This window comes from Haliotis rufescens, unplaced genomic scaffold, assembly GCF_023055435.1.
Source record: "Haliotis rufescens isolate VD_foot unplaced genomic scaffold, xgHalRufe1.0.p SCAF_3, whole genome shotgun sequence".
NCBI classification, from domain to species: Eukaryota; Metazoa; Mollusca; class Gastropoda; order Lepetellida; family Haliotidae; genus Haliotis; species Haliotis rufescens.
Genome location: NW_025964001.1, coordinates 28,536,685 through 28,550,484, shown reverse-complemented (window position 1 = coordinate 28,550,484; position 13,800 = coordinate 28,536,685). Strand labels below are relative to the sequence as shown.

Genomic DNA, 13,800 nt, shown 5'->3' with positions numbered 1-13,800 from the left:
CCTATCTATAGCTGCCTCTATGTGTATGTCCGTCTGCCACTTGCTCCGTGAATACGCTGTAGGGTATATACTAAGACATCATCATCATCTTCATCATCATCATCATCATCATCATCATCATCATCATCATCATCATCATCATCACCACCACCACCACCATCATCATCATTATCATCACCACCACCACCACCACCACCACCACCACCACCATCATCATCATTATCATCACCATCATTATCATCACCACCACCACCACCTTCATCATCATTATCATCACCACCACCACCATCATCATCACCATCATCATCATCATCATCACCACCACCACCACCACCACCACCACCATCATCATCATTATCATCACCATCATTATCATCACCACCACCACCACCATCATCATCATTATCATCACCACCACCACCATCATCATCACCATCATCATCATCATCACCACCACCACCACCACCACCACCACCACCATCATCATCATTATCATCACCATCATCATCATCACCATCAACACCATCATCATTATCATCATCATCATCACCACCACCACCATCATCATCATCATCATTATCATCACCATCATCATCATCATTATCATCATCATCACCATCATCATTATCATCATCATCATCATCATCATCACGTAATAGGACCCACGCCCTATGTGACTGATAAATTTACTCATGACAAGCACGACACAGAGGAACATGTGTCTAATCGTGTCTAATCAAGTATACCAACTATTATTGATAATAACGGTATTCGTAATTACACACATTAACCGATATACTCCTTCATCTCACCTCTTCCCGATCCGCTGAAGTTACTGACATCACATACAAGACCAAACTGCTGATCAAAATACGACAGTAGAGTATGTTTCTGAATGTATCAATACCTTTAATATATGTCCCACCCCCACCCCCCTTCTCTCTGACTGCGTGTCTCTCTGTCTGCCCCCTCTCTCCCCCCTCATCGGGTCGACTCGGCTAATTCCGCTACCTACGTAATACCTCTGCATGTCAGCAACGGAGTGGTGATATTCCGAGAATTCACTGTAAACCGTGTAACGCCACATCGTTCGTATAATATAAGGCCGGTTATGAAGAGAGGTGTTTCTAATAAGGTATACACCTTGATGAAAAAGACACCTTACACCTGCTTAAGAAGGACATTGTCGTTAGAAAACTGTACAAAACTGCTACCCAAAGGGCTCTTACACGTCAACTGACCTCTGATTTTTTGTTGATTGCTTAGTTGGTGTAGTTTTACCAAAACCACTTGGTTTAAATACGAACAGAAACAATACATTAAACGATGCTGTTTTTTTATGAATAAGAACTTACTACTACTATCGGTTCCTTGAAAAAAGGAAAACAATCGCGCCACGGGGTTTGTAGCAATAATCCAGCTATATGAGGGCTGTCGGGTAGCCTAGTGGTTAAAGCGTTCGCTCGTCACGCCGAAGACCCGGGTTCGATTCCCGACATGGGTACAATGTGTGAAGCCCATTTCTGGTGTCCCCCGCCGTGATATTGCTGGAATATTGCTAAAAGCGGCGTAAAACCACACTCACTCTCTCTCCAGCTATAAGATGGCGGTCTGCAAATAATCGAGACTGGACCAGATAATCCTGTGATCACAAGCATCGATCCACGCAATTTGGATACGATGACAGCATCGAATGCAATCAACCAAGTCACGGAGGTGACCATCCAATGCTTTGAATCCAATCTTACGACAATCATACGTTGCTGGGGACTTATACCCTTACCATAATCCCCACGGTAGTCAACACTTTCAAAATATGCTTTTAGCATTCAAGTACTTTATAAATAAAATTAAGCCTTAACACTGAAATTTAATGATTTGAACAAAATATGAGCAAAAGAGCAGCTATGCCTTTGGGAGACCTTCAAATTTAATATATAGCAAAGAAAACCCCAGAACATGTATGCTGAGGCTCACTACTAACTACAAATGTACCAACTTATATTCCATTTTATAAAGAAATGTCATAGTGATAGCAATAAATAGGTTTTTCAATGTGGCTGCCCTGGTGGCCATATTGAAAATCGGATTTCAACCTCTTGAACAAAACAGGGAGTAATCTTTGGTGGGAAGTTATGTGAAGGTTAGCTTCATGAGATGTTCACGACGGACACACAAGCCATGACATGAGCTCTTAATCAGGTGAGCTGAAACTTAGAGACAAAGGCTTACTTCCCACATTGACCTAATTAAAAATTGCCTTCATTTAGGGAAGAACGAACAGTACAGATGACTTGGCGGGGGAAAAATAAGGCTGGGTTCAATACTTAATTGTATTCCGTATTTGTGAAATTATTCCTACGGGTCCATAAACCTAGATATGCAAAGAGTCTAATGATAACAAACTAGATAACTGCTGGTTATCACATCGACGTTAGTTTATTTCGAAGTGTGATGAACAGAGCTGCCCGTCTACTGGTTGGTCTCCTGCTGGGTATTCGTATCCGGCGGGGAATACGTATTCGTCTTTTTCGGGAAGACGTACTGATCCAGTAACGCTGTGTCGTTGCACGTCCTCCCAATCAAAACCAGGTCGACGACGTTGCAGCGGTCGGGGCTGCAGATGCTGTTGACGCAATACATCAACATGTCTAACTGAAAATATATTACAACGCTAGATGTTAGGGTCCACATTGTTGAACACAGGTTATTGAATTGAGCCATTTAAGACATTATATCTACCTGCTCTACACAACTAGCCGTGGTCTAGTTGGGGCTACAGCGTTTGCTCAAAAGATGTTAAAAGATGCTACTTGTAGTTATCTCGCCTGGTGCTCGACATTAAGGGGATAACACAAGGACAGGCTGGCTGGGAGTCAGTATACTGTCTGCGTGGAGTATCCAAGTTAAACTGCGGCACGACAAAAGCGGCATTAGTACAAGCAAAAGCGGCATTAGTACAAGCGCGCGCGCACGCACACACACACACACACACACACACACACACGTGCATCACGTCGCTACATAAGTGCAATAATCTTGGACGAGACGATAAACCCTATTTTACCTCACCTCACCTCACCTCACCTCACCTCACCTCACCTCACCTCCGCACAAATCCAGCGGGATTCCATAGATTATGAATAGGTCAAAAGTATCACATAGTAAAAGTCGGTTAAAATGTGAATTGGGTGGTTACAATGTGCGACTGTTTTGTAGGTTGATTGGTTTTCGCTATTGACCGCAATATTCCAGGTGTAACACTGAAATTAACCGATCGTCGGTCAAGAAATCAGTGTCCCCGACACATGGTACGATGACACACAATACGCCAAGCCTGACCCTACGATCTCTTTTTAAGTCGTCCCCATGCAAGTCCTGGGGTACTGGAGACCTATTGTGTTCCGGAATCCTCGCTGAGGTTGGATATTGCTGTATGCAATTCACTTTAATATTGATCGCGGCCTTTGAAGGAAAACATCGGTATTATACAAATTTTCATGAAACGTTGTTTTCGATCGTTTCCACGTTGTCTCCAGCGAATCAAGCTCTTGCCTTTCTTGCTGATTCACCTTTCAGAAATAACCGTTCTTATCTGTATGAATGCCACGTGACGAGACAAATGCTACAATACATTACCGATGTATTTGCGACGGAAGACAACAATTGGACGTTGTTGGAAGCGTCGTGTCATTGTTTGTTCGTTTGTTTGTTGTTGAACGCCGCACTCAGCAATATTCCAGCTATATGACGGCGGTCTGTAAATAATCGAGTCTGGACCAAACAGTCCAGTGATTGATGCCATGAGCATTGATCAACGCGATTAGGATACAGAGCTCCAGATAAGCTTTTGGTGTTGTGGGTATTTTACGCATGCATTTTAAAATCATTGGGTATCAGTAATTCTATCTGGGTATTCAAATTTCTGTTACCCACTAGTTTTTACACATGTGGTATTTAAGTTAAATATTTAAAAACACTATTCATCTAGTCCCTGCAAACTGGTGTCGTGTGGGTTCGAGAGCTTTGTAGGACTCAAAAATACCACGATACTTCCACAAGAAAGTGTGATGGCAAATGATCATGATGTAACTGTCATCGTGGAGTTTGGCAAGGTTGACGGAATGCCCGTTTATAATTTCAAAATAAGTTGCTGATTTGCGAATCGAATACGCAGGGTTACTTCACAATATTTAGATGACGCACAAGTTTTATTTTTGTAGCGCATCTGTAATGTTCGTTGCGTATTTCATACGCTTGGATTTTATTTTACTGCGTATATCTGCATTTCTGATCAACCAAGTCAGCGAGCCTGGCCACCCGATCCCGGTAGTCGCCTCTTACGATCGTGTCATTGAAACCGGCCTCAAAACGAGACTAGGTGGCGAAAGTGTCCAGGTTGTAAATTAGAATGGAGATATGGTTCAGAGCATAATTGAGGATAATTCTCACTTACTTGAAAAGAAGAACATATATAAATATATATATTTGTTTCAGCCCTACAGATATATACTAAAGTGTTAATTTGTCATCTCGAGATGAAATAATCAGTCTATTGTATAACCCTACAAAGGCGTAAACGGACACGAGGAACGCATCCAGTGAACTCACATCGTTCCTGAAACACATTTCACAGATGAAGAGGCAGGCAGAGTCCGGTGAGACAAGCGGATGCCTCAGATCGATGACAGGAAGCACAGGAGCAGCATCAGGTTCGTTTGACGTCACTACCGGTATGCATGCTAGCACTGCGCATGCCATAAAGAGAAAAGTAACCGACGTCATGTTTCACTGAAAGTCTGAAACAAAGGCAAATATATGCAGTTAACTGACAAATACAGCTGAATAAACTTAATAGTCATCTTGAAAAGAACCGTTTCCCCATCGTTGTTATCTGTTGCTTTGACTAAAACATCTTTGCACACTATTTTATTGTATTCCTTTGACTGAATATTAACTGTAACTTGTTCTAGAAGTATGTATCCTAGCTTCCTAGGCATTAGTTCATTGACACACAACGATCGGTTTAAGAGGTAGGTTTCGCTACACACGTACATTATATTAATGTACCCATTCATTCTTTAAGACAATCCAACCTCGTGGGGGTCCTCTATGTATATGATATCTTTGGGTATATTTTCGCTCAACGAAAACCCCACTTCAACAGCCTACACACCGACCGACATGCAAATGTTTAGGCTTGGTGACTTGGTGGATTGGACTTTTTTGTTTGATTGTTTAACGCCGCACGGCGGCGGCCTGTAAATAATCCAGTCTGGACCAGACAATCCAGTGATTGACATCATGAGCATCGAGCCACGCAATTGGGATACCATGATATGCATCAACCAAGTCAGTGAGCCTGACCACCCGATCCTGTTAGTCGCCTCTTACGACAAGCATTTCAGACTCTCTAGCATGTCAGTCTCCCTAGCATGTCAGTCTCTCTAGCATGTCAGACACTCTAACATGTCAGTCTCTCTAGCATGTAAGACACTCTAGCATGTCAGTCTCTCTAGCATGTCAGTCTCTCTAGCATGTAAGACTGACTCTGTAGCATGTCAGTCTCTCTAGCATGTCAGACACTCTAGCATGTCAGTCTCTCTAGCAAGTAAGACTGACTCTGTAGCATGTCAGTCTCTCTAGCATGTCAGTCTCTCTAGCATGTCAGACACTCTAGCATGTGAGACTGACTTTGTAGCATGTCAGTCTCTCTAGCATGTCAGTCTCTCTAGCATGTCAGTCTCTCTAGCATGTCAGACACTCTAGCATGTCAGACTCTGTAGCATGTCAGTCTCACTAGCATGTCAGTCTCTCTAGCATGTCAGTCTCTCTAGCATGTCAGACACTCTAGCAAGTGAGACTGACTCTGTAGCATGTCAGTCTCTCTAGCATGTCAGTCTCTCTAGCATGTAAGTCTCTCTAGCATGTCAGACACTCTAGCATGTGAGACTGACTCTGTAGCATGTAAGTCTCTCTAGCATGTCAGTCTCTCTAGCATGTAAGACTCTCTAGCATGTCAGACACTCTAGCATGTCAGACTCTCTTGCATGTACGACCCTCCAGCATGTCAGACTGACTCTGTAGCATGTCAGGCTCTCTAGCATGTCAGTCTCTCTAGCATGTCAGTCTCTCTAGCATGTAAGTCTCTCTAGCATGTCAGACACTCTAGCATGTCAGACTCTCTAGCATGTCAGACACTCTAGCATGTCAGTCTCTCTAGCATGTCAGACACTCTAGCATGTGAGACTGACTCTGTAGCATGTCAGTCTCTCTAGCATGTCAGTCTCTCTAGCATGTAAGTCTCTCTAGCATGTCAGACACTCTAGCATGTCAGACTCTCTAGCATGTCAGACACTCTAGCATGTCAGACTCTCTAGCATGTAAGACACTCTAGCATGTCAGACACTCTAGCATGTCAGACTCACTAGCATGTCAGTCTCTCTAGCATGTCAGTCTCTCTAGCATGTCAGACACTCTAGCATGTGAGACTGACTCTGTAGCATGTCAGTCTCTCTAGCATGTCAGTCTCTCTAGCATGTCAGACACTCTAGCATGTCAGACTCTGTAGCATGTCAGTCTCTCTAGCATGTCAGTCTCTCTAGCATGTAAGTCTCTCTAGCATGTCAGACACTCTAGCATGTCAGACTCTCTAGCATGTCAGATACTCTAGCATGTCAGACTCTCTAGCATGTGAGACTTTCTAGCATGAAAGTCTCTCTAGCATGTCAGACACTCTAGCATGTCAGACTCTCTAGCATGTCAGTCTCACTAGCATGTCAGCCTCTCTAGCATGTCAGTTTCTCTAGCATGTCAGACACTCTAGCATGTGAGACTGACTCAGTAGCATGTCAGTCTCACTAGCATGTCAGTCTCTCTAGCATGTCAGACTCTCTAGCATATCAGTCTCACTAGCATGTCAGTCACTCTAGCATGTCAGTCTCTCTAGCATGTCAGTCTCTCTAGCATGTCAGTCTCTCTAGCATGTCAGACACTCTCGCATGTCAGACTCTCTAGCATGTCAGTCTCCCTAGCATGTCAGTCTCTCTAGCATGTCAGTCTCTCTAGCATGTCAGTCTCTCTAGCATGTCAGTCTCTCTAGCATGTCAGACACTCTAGCATGTCAGACTCTCTAGCATGTACGACCCTCCAGCATGTCAGACTGACTCTGTAGCATGTCAGTCTCTCTAGCATGTCAGTCTCTCTAGCATGTCAGTCTCTCTAGCATGTAAGTCTCTCTAGCATGTCAGACACTCTAGCATGTCAGACTCTCTAGCATGTCAGACACTCTAGCATGTCAGACTCTCTAGCATGTCAGACACTCTAGCATGTCAGTCTCTCTAGCATGTCAGACACTCTAGCATGTGAGACTGACTCTGTAGCATGTCAGTCTCTCTAGCATGTCAGTCTCTCTAGCATGTAAGTCTCTCTAGCATGTCAGACACTCTAGCATGTCAGACTCTCTAGCATGTCAGACACTCTAGCATGTCAGACACTCTAGAATGTGAGACTCTCTAGCATGTCAGACACTCTAGCATGTCAGACACTCTAGCACGCCAGACACTCTAGCATGTCAGTCTCTCTGGCATGTAAGACTGACTCTGTAGCAATTCAGTCTCTCTAGCATGTCAGTCTCTCTAGCATGTCAGTCTCTCTAGCATGAAAGACTCTCTATCATGTCAGACACTCTAGCATGTAAGACTGACTCTGTAGCATGTCAGTCTCTCCAGCATGTCGGTCTCTCTAGCATGTCAGTCTCTCTAGCATGTAAGACTCTCTAGCATGTCAGACACTCTAGCATGTCAGTCTCTCTAGCATGTAAGACTGACTCTGTAGCAATTCAGTCTCTCTAGCATGTCAGTCTCTCTAGCATGTCAGTCTCTCTAGCATGAAAGACTCTCTATCATGTCAGACACTCTAGCATGTAAGACTGACTCTGTAGCATGTCAGTCTCTCCAGCATGTCGGTCTCTCTAGCATGTCAGTCTCTCTAGCATGTAAGACTCTCTAGCATGTCAGACACTCTAGCATGTGAGACTGACTCTGTAGCATGTCAGTCTCTCTAGCATGTCAGTCTCTCTAGCATGTAAGACTCTCTAGCATGTCAGACACTCTAGCATGTGAGACTGACTCTGTAGCATGTCAGTCTCTCTAGCATGTCAGTCTCTCTAGCATGTAAGACTCTCTAGCATGTAAGACTCTCTAGCATGTAAGACTCTCTAGCATGTAAGACTCTGTAGCATGTCAGTCTCTCTAGCATGTAAGACTCTCTAGCATGTAAGACTCTCTAGCATGTAAGACTCTGTAGCATGTCAGTCTCTCTAGCATGTACGACTCTCCAGCATGTCAGTCTCTCTAGCATGTCAGACTCTCTAGCATGTAAGACTCTCTAGCATGTAAGACTCTGTAGCATGTCAGTCTCTCTAGCATGTACGACTCTCCAGCATGTCAGTCTCTCTAGCATGTCAGACACTCTAGCATGTACGACCCTCCAGCATGTCAGTCTCTCTAGCATGTAAGACTCTCTAGCATGTACGACCCTCCAGCATGTCAGTCTCTCTAGCATGTAAGACTGACTCTGTAGCAATTCAGTCTCTCCAGCATGTCAGTCTCTCTAGCATGTCAGTCTCTCTAGCATGAAAGACTCTCTATCATGTCAGACACTCTAGCATGTAAGACTGACTCTGTAGCATGTCAGTCTCTCCAGCATGTCGGTCTCTCTAGCATGTCAGTCTCTCTAGCATGTAAGACTCTCTAGCATGTCAGACACTCTAGCATGTGAGACTGACTCTGTAGCATGTCAGTCTCTCTAGCATGTCAGTCTCTCTAGCATGTAAGACTCTCTAGCATGTCAGACACTCTAGCATGTGAGACTGACTCTGTAGCATGTCAGTCTCTCTAGCATGTCAGTCTCTCTAGCATGTAAGACTCTCTAGCATGTAAGACTCTCTAGCATGTAAGACTCTCTAGCATGTAAGACTCTGTAGCATGTCAGTCTCTCTAGCATGTAAGACTCTCTAGCATGTAAGACTCTCTAGCATGTCAGACTCTGTAGCATGTCAGTCTCTCTAGCATGTACGACTCTCCAGCATGTCAGTCTCTCTAGCATGTCAGACTCTCTAGCATGTAAGACTCTCTAGCATGTAAGACTCTGTAGCATGTCAGTCTCTCTAGCATGTACGACTCTCCAGCATGTCAGTCTCTCTAGCATGTCAGACACTCTAGCATGTACGACCCTCCAGCATGTCAGTCTCTCTAGCATGTAAGACTCTCTAGCATGTACGACCCTCCAGCATGTCAGTCTCTCTAGCATGTAAGACTCTGTAGCATGTACGACCCTCCAGCATGTCAGACTCTCTAGCATGTAAGACTCTCTAGCATGTCAGACTCTCTAGCATGTCAGACTCTCTAGCATGTCAGACTCTCTAGCATGTCAGTCTCTCTAGCATGTCAGTCTCTCTAGCATGTCAGTCTCTCTAGCATGTCAGACTCTCTAGCATGTCAGTCTCTCTAGCATGTACGACTCTCCAGCATGTCAGTCTCTCTAGCATGTCAGACACTCTAGCATGTACGACCCTCCAGCATGTCAGTCTCTCTAGCATGTAAGACTCTCTAGCATGTACGACCCTCCAGCATGTCAGTCTCTCTAGCATGTAAGACTCTGTAGCATGTACGACCCTCCAGCATGTCAGACTCTCTAGCATGTAAGACTCTCTAGCATGTCAGACTCTCTAGCATGTCAGACTCTCTAGCATGTCAGACTCTCTAGCATGTCAGACTCTCTAGCATGTCAGACTCTCTAGCATGTAAGACTGACTCTGTAGCATGTAAGACTCTCTAGCATGTAAGACAGACTCTCTAGCATGTAAGACAGACTCTGTAGCATGTAAGACTCTCTAGCATGTCAGACTCTCTAGCATGTAAGACTGACTCTCTAGCATGTCAGACTCTCTAGCATGTCAGACTCTCTAGCATGTAAGACTCTGTAGCATGTACGACCCTCCAGCATGTCAGACTCTCTAGCATGTAAGACTCTCTAGCATGTAAGACTCTCTAGCATGTAAGACTCTCTAGCATGTAAGACTCTGTAGCATGTACGACCCTCCAGCATGTAAGACTCTCTAGCATGTCAGACTCTCTAGCATGTCAGACTCTCTAGCATGTCAGACTCTCTAGCATGTCAGACTCTCTAGCATGTCAGACTCTAGCCAGACATGACTGCAAGCGTTGCGGACTTACTAGTTTGTAATCGTTACAAGACACCAGACCTGTAATCAAGCACATATTCTTCCATAGTTAGGATACTCCCGTTAGGTGCTGTGGCGAACGAAACGTGCCTAAACATTTAATCGCTCACGTATTGAGGAATTCAGTTCCATTGAACCAGAACAACCTGCCTCAATTTTCTAAAATCTTGCCGCTGGTATGGCGTCCCGAACATGTTCGTTAGAGAGCAGATCCTGAAATAGACATTGCCCGACCATAGATTCAATGTGGTGGGAGAGACACACGAAAGACATGGTGGCTACAGCCTTTGCATGAATAGAGGGGGAAAGGGGGACTGTACCAGCCTGACCTCGTGGAGGATCGTATCCTCAATCCACCGCTCGGTGACAGTTGTGTGTTGGCGTGTTGGTGTTCCACGTCAAATGAAGTACCCGGTCCAATATAATGATAGTTTGGCGGTTAATTTTCGACCTGGGCTCGGAATTGTTAAAATATTTTTTGTCTAAAGATTTAGACGTAAGACCATTTTTTCACTTTAAATATGTGTGTTACCTCAAATTTGTATAATGTTCATCAATCTAACGGGGCGGTGGGTTGAGTGGTTTAAGCGTTCTTTCACGAAATCCCCACGGAGTAACTGTTAGATTGGTGAGTGAGTATGTGTTTACGCCGCTTTTAGCAATATTCCGGGGGGGGGGGGGGGGGGTGATTCATCAAACAAACGACAGGGGAGGCTCATAAAAATTAATCCACATATTTTGTAAGAGTCATGAAAAAAAGGAATTCTTTAATATAATGAGCTTTGCATTTTGTCTTTTCCGGGAAGGTCATGAAAAAACTGTAGAAGGACATGGGAAGGCCTTGGGTCATCCAAAAAATATGACAGCATTAAGGGAAGGCCAATATTTTCAGTACATGAGTGCATCAAAAACCTCCGACCCACCCACCCCTGTAATATAAGCCCGGTCCTTAGGTCCATCTATATATTTTTCCGTCTTGTAATCCCTCCGGTTTTTCGCCTTTTAACATGTCGACACCATCCTAGCAACAGTCGCATATGGTGTTTTCATTTACTATTTTGGGCATTTGTCTTGATACTAATATAATTATAACCATTACATTCTCAACAAAATGTATTTATTTATTTTCTCTCTTTGTATTCTCCGACCGACTTCCTTCCCAAGCAAATGGATATGAAACATACAAAATATGGAATGCAAGAAGCTGACACGCGTAACAGAAATACGGCGTAAAACACTACTCACAATCTGAAATCGAAATGAAAAACTTAAAAAAATACCTGAGCCATAATATCTTTTAGGAAAACATTAAGCGGCCTAGCGTTAGAACTTATAACGAGCCCCGGCCCATCTGTATGCCCACGCCCAGTTTCAGAGAGGCAGGGATTGGAAACTTGCTCCCATTTAGTTTTTCTTCTGACGGGCGACTGATGAATCGTTTCTATCCTGGATATTCTTAACATGCAGTTTACGGACAATAGCGAGTATAAAGTGAAAATTTATTTTAAGGTCGTGAAGGTTTACAAATATGGCCACGAATCGTGCTTTATAGCCATATTAATCCCACATGATTCAACAACATATATTGATTCTATAGAAACACAATTTCGTTCTCTCAGTACACAATGTCGCTTCAAATGAATGAAATTTCCTCAAAAGACGCCTCGTTTATTTTCATTAATCGATTAAATTAAATCACTTCTCCCACATATAGAATTGTGCTTTATTTCCACGAAACATATCCTAATTTATCTCAGAGTTTTATTATTTGAATTAAATCAGTTCATTTTCCTTCCGTTGAAATCGCTGTATCACATGCTGACTCTAATTCAGTTTTGGACACACAACTTTCCGGTCGAGTTATTTAGAGCTTAGGAGAGGTTATATTTATATCCTGAAATTGTTATTGATCATTGCTGATGTATTCAACCGAATTATGGCTTCGCTGCGCCAAACAAAACGATTAACGTTTTTAGCTGTTGGCATGGAACGCTAACTGAAATTGTCATACCGCAAAACCACATCCGACAAAGCAGAACGTATCAGTATGCTAACTTACTTTTAGTGGATGTAAAAAAAAATCAATATTTGAAAACAAGCAACCAATGTTATTTTGAAAGGCGAGACCGTGGTACGTATGAGTGCATATGTACATGTATAATCAGTATCTTACCTACCACGTGAATGTCGGGTTCTGATTGGCTGAGACCCATTGTATTATTTTCAGTGTACCCGCTAATGTATAAGGTACATTTCTTATGTTCCCCACTCGAATTGTCGAACTTTTGGCATTACATTTGGAACACACTCAAAGACGGGGTAGAATAGGTCTTCAGCAACCCATGATTGCCATAAAAGGCGACTATGCTTGTCGTAAGAGGCGACTAACGGGATTGGGGCGTCAGGCTCGCTGATTTGGTTGATGCATGTCATCGATCCCAATTGCGTGGATCGATGCTCATGATGTTAATCACTGGATTGTCTGGTCCAGACTCGATTATTTAGAGACCGTCACATAGGTGGAATATTGCTGAGTGCGGCGTTAAAAAACAAACAAACAAACATGAGGGTCCTTTCAAGGGTATGACCACAAGCACTACAAGTGGGAACTTGCACCCTTAAGCTTATCAGAATAAATATATGAATAATATAAACTGCCGGGCCCACAAAAAGTATACGCTAGAAAATTGGATTTGATAAAAAAACATTGCAAACGTTATCAAAACGTTACTAGGCTTTAAACAGTCGCCGAAACACTGCAAACCTAAGGTCCTAAACACAACAGCGCTACTCGTATTAAATACATCACCAGCGAAAAACCATTTCTTGTTTGTTTCATTTTACGCCACCATCAAACATGGGTGTATACTTTCTTTTGTCCGGCAGTTTACATCGCTGAAATTAATATAGAAAGTTCACAAACAAATTAAAGATAGCAGTTGAACTCGGCGCATAGTCAACTTTACATTAAATGTTACATGTCAAACAATAAAAAATACCAACCTGCTTGCTTTGCCCGAGATGAAGGATTGATATAGACAACTAATCACGTGATATATATGTGTCAATCAAGTGTAATGATACTGCACGACCAAGGCAGCTGTGGATACAGCTGTACTTTGAATGAGAAAGTTGGGCAATGTAAAACCCAAACGGTTAATATATACTACTCAAAAGAAGTTAAAGAAACCGATTTTTTCCTACTACTTTTGTTAATCTGTCTTGACATCTCTTCGTTTGAGTAGTATTGGCTAGAGAGAGTGAGTAGAGCTGTAGTGTGAGTTGTATGACTGAGTTATATTTTAGCAATAGTCTCTTCATATCATAGCATGTGTAGGCTTCGCATATTGTACCCATATGGGGAAACGAACCCGGGTCTTCGGGGTGACGAACCAACACTCAACTAATACTTACTTTATATGCAAAGAATGTGAGTGGTGGGTTCTGCCGGTAGAGCAGGACGGTTCCCTTTTCGCGAACACCTGGTTTGATCACTGACGTTCAGTGAACCATGATTTTCACCACAACTTGCCCTTTCCGCCCAATGGAATCAT

The 13,800-nt window shown here is 43.2% G+C and overlaps 1 long non-coding RNA gene across 1 annotated transcript; it reads right to left on the bottom strand.

The window, feature by feature from the left end:
* Positions 1-2,421: 2,421 nt before the first annotated feature.
* LOC124146579 lies at positions 2,422-13,308 on the bottom strand. The gene is made up of 3 exons (XR_006862704.2): positions 13,250-13,308; positions 4,612-4,799; positions 2,422-2,655 (listed from the first exon to the last, which is right to left on the bottom strand). It is a non-coding gene; the product is annotated as an uncharacterized LOC124146579 (long non-coding RNA).
* Positions 13,309-13,800: the final 492 nt, after the last annotated feature.